Raw genomic sequence first — 8159 nt, 5'->3', positions numbered from 1 at the left:
ATGGATGTCCTCTGTAAGACTGAATCTGTCTTCTGGATTGTTTTGAGGAGGGCTCTGGCATACTTCAGTTATGACTGTGTGCTAGACTGTGTCATTTTTTAATGTCAGTGCTGAACTTCACCAACAGTGAAATGTAGCAATAGTGGTTTACAAACATGGCAGATATTAATGTCTTCACCACAGGTGTCTGTTGAGGATATCTGTGGTGTTCCTTTCGGTATAAGAAATACATTTTTTATGTCAATAAAAACAGAATGAACCTGCACTACTGCCCTAAAACCCATTCCTGCAGAAATAGTTATCCTCTGCTGCTGCTACACATGGAATTAAACTAGAAATGCTTTGAGACCCTTTGACGTTTCATCTGAATTGGGCTTTAATCTTTCCAGCCATCTTTTTGTGTTAAATTTCTAAAATGACTAACAATAAAATACCAACCAACATGAACACGTATAACATTTTACCCATGTGCTGTTGATCCCAATCTTTAAGGGATTTTCTGTTTATTACCCCTCTAAAAACAATTTTAAAAAGAGAAAATGGGTGACACTGGAAGAAACAGTTAATTTCAGACAAACCAAGCAATTTCTTCTGGGTTTTGTTGAAATATATTCCTACTAATTATTTGACATAGGAGCTCAAGGATCACTGGATTTCCAATCCTGGTGTGGATATCCTCTTCCTCCTGCTTCTGTGTGGAAAAACAGAATTACTGCACATAATGAATTCACCCAAATGTAATCTAATTTAAAGAAAATGTTCTTATGGAAAATTCATAAGGCTAGTACAAATTAAAAAAAAATTCCGTACAACATAAAGCTAAAACCTTTTTATTTTAATTTTAAAATATTTATTGGATGACATCACCAAATTGCAACCATAACAAAACATCCATTTGTCCTCCACTTACATGAAACAATTAAATTGTCAGATCTAGGTTGTATCCACTCTAAGTCAGTTTTTAATGTTCTGCAGCTCCGGACTACTTTGTTTAATCTTTCATTCAATTGCAGTTGTTTCATTCTGCTCTTTCCAAGCCACAAACTTGGCAGAAAGCTAATCGAAGCAGCAAGTGAGGATCATTTCATCTTGTAAATAAAACAGGAAAAAATACATATGTTTTCACCAACCAGTTTTTCCTTTAACTTGTTTTCTGCCGGTCTCTTTATGACTAAAACAAAATCCTGAAAAAAAAACTGAAGCCCAGACACGGATACAGATATGCCCCCATGAGGAACATCCATCCCTCCCCCCTTCCTGTCTGCCCCACATTAACCCTAACAATACCCCCCCTCTCTGTGCTTCCAGACCGTGCTTCACCTGTAGTAATGACTTCTTGAGCACCCAGCCAGATGATCTGGGTCAATGGGGCCCCTACTGCAGGTGGGCGAGTCTGGGCCGAAGTGTGCCACCCGCCTCTGAAAGACTGGAGCTCTGAATGAGCGCGAGGAGATCAATGAGAGCCCCAGAAAATCCCATTACATCGCATTCGCAGGCTGCCTTGGCTTAGACCTTTGACTGCCATCCTCCCTGAGGCAACATCTCTCTCTTTGTGCACCTTGTCTTTTTCTTAGATTTTATCACATTAGTTCCAGGGGAAGCTGGAAGTCTGGAATAATTACGGGCCTGTGACAGCGGTGGTGCAGAGGGGCCGAGTGGGGCAAAGGTGGACGGCTGGCTGGGCAGGGAAGCGGGGGAGGTGGGGGTCGAGGGGTGGGAGTGTGGAGGAGACGATGAAACGTTTCCTTTTTTTCCCCCCTGCTCCATATCCTTACATGCTAAACATTTCGTCTTGTGCTGCTGAATAAACTCCTCCGTTACGTTGAACTAGATTGAAAACAGAACCAGGAAAGAGCATTTGCTTTTTTTAGTTCATTTAAACAAGTTTGTAAAACTGGATTGTAAAAAAAAAAGAACAAATGAAACAAATGGACATAGAAGTCTAATATAGGATATCATCCCAACTCAACATTCATCAAAATTTTCCTAAATACTGTAATTCACAGATGTTTATAGTTTGCATGTTCTCTTAGTTTGAAAGAAAATAAGACATACATTTAGCTTTAACATTATCTAACAAGATCTTTCATACCATAGCATGGCTTGAGACATCATGGAAAGTACAAGTTAAATGAACTTGGGATCAGTTTGCTCCTACGTTTATTACAAATCAGTAAAAGGACAACATGCACCTAGAGTTTTCTGTGAGGTTTACAATCACTAAAGTAAGTCACATGGACCAAAGATCAATAAGCTGAATGATCAGTCTGCTTGAATCTGAAGGCATTTTATTCTTATTCATGGATTTGATGTAGTACCTTTCCATTGGAATGGCTTCCTTTTTCATTATGCATGGGCCAGATGAGCTCATTCACTTATAGATTGATCTTTCTGTGGTGGTGTTGGGTGTAGTGGGCGTTCATCATCCGGATCTGTCAGTGAGTGGCAAGCCTTGGCTTCAGCCTGAGCCTTTTAGACTGAGAAATGAGAAAATGATTAACAAACCTGTCAATACTTTCAGTGCCGTTAAACACGATGACCGTTCTCATGCTAATGGCTAAAAAGCAGGCACGGGCCCACATTTTCAAGGCACTGGCTTTGAAAATTTCAAAGGTTATTTAATGCTTTATTCATTAGACCTTTCACTACGTTGTTATTTGTTGTGAATACTTTAAATCTTAATGATAAGCTCCTATATTCATTTAACACACTCTTCACTGGCCCATATGTCGATATTTCCAGAAACATACTAGACAGACTGCTGTAGAGCTGTAAAGTGTAGTTTTGGGATATTATGGTAAAATAATGAAAGAAACCACCTGCCTCAAAACCTTTTTCTCTTTACATTAAATTCTACCCATCAAAGAAAATTACAGTATTGTAGCAACTTGAGTAGATGTGTATGAATGCTGGTAGGAAAATTGATCCTAATGTTAACTAAGATAAGAGATGATTAATGAGTCACAACAAGGATTTATTTTACCTTAAAGTGTACACACATGCACATTTTGCCTAGGTTTCAGTATTAAATATCTGACCAAGTTTATTTGACACCTGGATGCATTTCTTGCATTCTGTCCAGTCAAAAAGAATTGATTCCTTTTGTGAACTGAGAGCAAATAAGTAATAAAGAAACGGTTCTCAATCTTTTGTGCCCATCAAAGTGTTAGTATCTCCATGAAATATCCATTCCCCCAGTATTTCCTCCCTCATTCCCTTAGCCATGTAGACACGGAGAAGGGTCAGACAATATTTAAGCCTGTCTGAATCTACCGTAATGTACACAGTTTCTCACGTGCAACCCAATACGTGTGAATCAGCCCTTGAATGTGTTGCCCCTGTTATGGAGGGCTGGTCTGGTGCCACCCTCAGACAGTTTCATTGTTCGTACTCGGAGGCAAAGATTATGTGGTTGCAATTAAAAAAAAAAGAGCTCGTAGAAAAAGAAAAAAAAATCCTAATGGTCTTTATATTGCTCGATGCGGTTTTACGCATTAAAGAACACTTTGGTTAAACCCGTCAGGTTTTGGAGTCACCTGGTGTCCTTGCCACCCAGCATGACACGCTTTCATCTTTTGTGTCAGAGTGGGAATGGGCGGCGTTTTTTGCAATGCAGCTGGTTTAGCCTGCCTGTTCCCAAACCACCCCTCAGCACCCACCCCCCCTCTCCCCACCTCTCCAGCACAGAGCATCATTATTGGGCCACCTTGCTGCTGTTTTATTTTAGGTTATGGACATTTGTTCCTTTTGGAAAAAAATAAAATCCATACCCTCCAGTATTTCTATTCTTCTTAACAATTTCCCTGAACTTAATGGGAATCAAATGTGTACAATACAACCACCAGACCTTGGGTGACCTTTAAGGAACACAAATACCGAAGATTAGGGGTCAAAATGCAAACTGGTCCAGTCTGTGTTCTGACAGAGAATGAAACGACAGTTCCTGGGATCTCAGGGATCTGACCGTTCCTTCTGCAAGTAGCATTATCAGTCGACTTGGATCGACGTGAAAGGTGGCCCCAGGAAAATGTGACAGCCCTGTGCCTTTGAATGGAAGCACTCTGTACTTGTAGCGAGGATGCTGGGATTTCATCCTCTCTTTGAGGCAAGCTGGGCCCTTCCTTTCTGGCCCTCTCGTGATGGGGATGAGAGGACGGGGAGCAGTAAATGAGCTGTTTATCTAGCCATCATTGTTCTCCATTGAGTCTCAGAGAAGCAAGGTAAACAAGCTCCAAACAAAGGCGGTGCTTCACAGTGATAAACGCCCAGCAGGAGCCCAGTGTTCTGTGGCACAGTGACAGTGGCAGTCCTCGCTTTGAACCAAACACCGATACGTCACGCTCACCTATTCCCCCATTCAGCCATGACAAAACGGCTACCACAGTGGAGTGGCCTTTTCAACGTCCCCGTTTCAGCGCGTCAGACTCCTCGCTTCTGCCCCTCCGTAAAATAAAATATGGACTAAAATGAAATTAAACTAAATGCAACAAATCCACACCAGCAATGCTTCCACAGGCTGAAGACCTTAGACTTCAAAATGCAGCTGCATAAGAACAGGTTGCATTTAGGATATGAACATTCTTGTGTGGTTCTGTAAACTAGGCTTTTTATTTTTCACAGTAACTCACAATGTCAGGAGTGTTTGCTGACATCGTGTTAAAGGTAAAATATGGTAAAATACTATAACAGCATTTAAAAACTGTGGTTTTCCTCAGGAAATATGTATACATTGGTGAGAACTGTACAGAACTATAATTAATGATATTATTTTTCTTATTTTAATTACATTTGTTTTTAATGGGGTATGTTTGTAAAACCTTTAAACTCAGTTGTACATGGAAGACAATATGTAATTCAACTTTTTTGTGGGGCATAGTTACAGTTCACCTCCAATTAGGATCAGGATCTTATTTTGCATTAGTGTATGCTTTCTCATATATCAGGGTTACGTATATTGTGTTTTAAGAAAATGATTACAATAAAAAGTACTTTGTTGTAAAGATAAAGGTGTTTAAATTCCTCGGTAGCTGGGTTCTACAGACCCCTGATGTATCACCTAAATTAAGTGGCGCCATCTGCTGACCTTATCACATATAACTACTATTGGCTATTTAAAATTGAAAGTGAAAATATATTTTTAATAAGTAGTAAATAAACTAAAATACACATTTATTATTTAAAAAAGATATTGGAAGCTATCATCTATTTTATCATGTTTATATTCCTTATAAAGACCTATATTATTACATCAGTCAGTATACAATTTTAAGAATGAGAAGCTCCTCATAGTGAACAAATCACAAATGAAAATAAATCATTGACAAAAATGGAAAAATAAAAAAGAAAAGCATATGTATTTGTTGGTAATCAAAATGAGGTCAAATTAGTTTGTTTCCTTTTGCTTTCGAAATATCTTTCCATTCATTTTCATTCTTGAATGATATTTAAATGGTGCTGAGAGTTTGGCCTTTCGTGCGTTTCACGCTCTTGAAAAGAAATAAATAGGAGAAAGGGAGAAAAAGGTAGTGATAAAACCTGAGCTTTATCTTGAATATACAATTGCTTATGTTTTTGAAAGCCGTTCACAGATGGCACAACGAAATAGTCAAAAAATGCTTTCAATGTTTTTACAAAGCAATCTAATTGAGAACAAACTGGCATTGAATTATAAAAGACCATGACCACAGACTGCTCTGGGATGCAATGGATTTTCTTATAAATTTCCCTGACCACATTAATGATAACACACTCCCCTCTTCTTTGTGTGACATGAAAGTTAGATGAGGCACAGCCTTGGAAGACAAATGGAAAAATATCTGCTTTTAACACACTAGGTTCAGAGAATTTAAGACAAAAAAACAGCTTCTTTTTTTAACGCCCCCAGCTCCGAAGCAAGTTTAAGTTAAAGTTGTATTGTTTTCTGCTTTAATGGATTACAAAAATGTGTTTTTTTTACAACAGTTTGTTAGTTGTAATATTTTAGCCATTAAATCACTGTCATGGCAGTGTGAGAGTTCACTCTTTTTTATTTATGGAAATTAAACTGGAAGTGCTTGGTCATATGCAGGTGACAACAGGTGACTTCAACTGAAATTTCTTCTAATTCCTTTTCCACGAGTTCACAAAACGCAACTTTTAACTCAAGCATTGTTGTTTTTTACTGCAATTCAGCAATGTTATTTGTATGTGTTTAAACTGGTTCAAATATTGTACAATTTGAAACCCCTTTACAGTGTTCAACAGTGTAAAAACTACTCCAGGATGCTGGGTCATCTCTCCTAGGTCCTTCAGGGTGAGAGATCCCTGGCTAGGCTCCTACAGTATTCATGCCAACAGGATGGGTGTAAATTAAGATAATAGTATAATCTCAAGTCCTAATGTCTTTAGCACTTTCCAGTCAGTTGCCTTTGCTAAAATTAACAGACGGGTGTTTAAGAAAGTAGAAATGGTAAAAGAAACATTGGAAGGAGTTGCAGCACTGTGTTAGAGCCAATTAGATGTGTGAAAAAGCCATGTTGATCAAAACCAGCACCTGTAGACACTGATGGTAGAACAATCCCCTTAAAAAGGTGATACATTCAATACACTAAAGATACACTACCTTTGTCTGCACGTGTAAAGAAATTGAAGAGGAGCATGTTATTCATCTGTTTTTTATTCACTTATAGTGGTGGGAATTGTGGAAAAAGGCAAAATAAAATGTGCATTGTATAGGGTGCCTTACTGTGACACCATGTTAATCCTTTCCCTATTCGTAACCTCTTCTAACTGTTATTGGACATAAAGGTCTGAGAGAATAACAAAACAGTTTAGTATTGTGATATTTAGCATTTCTTACTTTCACATCACTATTGGCGAGTTTCTCTTCCAGATCTGGTCAAAGTGTCGTCTTCAAATTCATTCATTGCGTCAGGGAATTTTGTTTCTCTTGCACAGCAGAACTACTTTGAACTCTGTGACACGAAGACTTGTTTATTGTGCAAATGTATTTTGCAAATGAGGTCATTTCTTCTTCAGTATCGTCTCAGGCTGTATAGTTGGGGATCCCACAGTAGCTATTTATGGGAAATATAATCACATCTCTATTTTTAAAGACTTTGAGACTTTTTGAAATGTAACTGAAAGCTCTTGTTTTTAATATTAATACTTCTAAAAGGTTATTGTTAAATTACAAAAAAAAAAAGATATAGCAAATTTAGATTTAGAAAAGTATGTATTTGGTTTTCACATCTGTGTTTTGCTGCCTGACCAGGGGAATACCATAAAATCCCAAAACATATACTATGTCTAAGAATCATTTATTAATGTGCACCACAAACTTCAAATAGTTACCTGTTCTTCAAGGAGAGGCATTGCTAAAATATTTCATCAGAATACCTCGAAACCATTTTTCAAGCCACCTGGAGTCAAAAGAAGTCATAAAAGTCAAAAGGCTTGTACCAGAAACATAGGTTTTTCAATAGCGAGTAAATCATGGTACATAAGTTGTAAAATGTAACAATACGTGTAATGCTTGTAACATGATTTAATTCAGACAAAAAATATCCCCCAAAATTTGTATTGAGAAGACGATTTCAAGATTTATATAAGATCACTTATATATTAACCCTTTACAATCTGCCAGTAGAGGGTGGTATTCAACCCATTGGGCACCATTGTTAACATCAAACCCACATTTTTTATTTAATTTGAAAAGGCAGTTCTCACTGAGATATTAGTTTTTTGACAGAGAGTGTGCCATTTGATTTTTGAACACCGCTACACAAAGTGTAGCACATTGTACGGTAGTGAATTTCACTGTGTCCTTTAGAACGTGCTAGTTAGGATTTGCATTTAATTCACTCTTGTGACTTATTACTACAGATGTTTCAATGATGTTTGAACGGAAAAAAAATAACAGAAAAGGTGGGGGGGTGGAAAGGACAAAAACTAGATTATTCAGACTGCAGCTCAGTCTTTGCTACAAAAGCGTAATGTGGAGGAACTTGACCACAAAAAGGTGTTGAGGATTGGGATGGTAGAGCAAGCTTTCCGTATATAGGAAATTACATTCAGGCTCTGCTCTTTCATGACTGATTCCACGTCTTGCCTTCTCCGTGTCCTGAAGTAAAAGGATTTCCACAAGTCTTCCACGAATTTAGAAATAGACATGCTCTTAG

The 8159-nt window shown here is 37.9% G+C and overlaps 1 long non-coding RNA gene across 1 annotated transcript; it reads right to left on the bottom strand.

The window, feature by feature from the left end:
* Nucleotides 1-515: 515 nt before the first annotated feature.
* On the bottom strand, nucleotides 516-7794 carry LOC148650571 (uncharacterized). Its single transcript, XR_015925845.1, has 3 exons — nucleotides 7333-7794; nucleotides 6839-7055; nucleotides 516-2477 (listed from the first exon to the last, which is right to left on the bottom strand). It is a non-coding gene; the product is annotated as an uncharacterized LOC148650571 (long non-coding RNA).
* Nucleotides 7795-8159: the final 365 nt, after the last annotated feature.

The sequence above is a fragment of the Lepisosteus platostomus genome, chromosome 13, assembly GCF_059453375.1.
Source record: "Lepisosteus platostomus isolate fLepPlt1 chromosome 13, fLepPlt1.hap1, whole genome shotgun sequence".
Taxonomy (NCBI): domain Eukaryota; kingdom Metazoa; phylum Chordata; class Actinopteri; order Semionotiformes; family Lepisosteidae; genus Lepisosteus; species Lepisosteus platostomus.
This window is presented reverse-complemented; position numbering and strand designations above follow the sequence as displayed.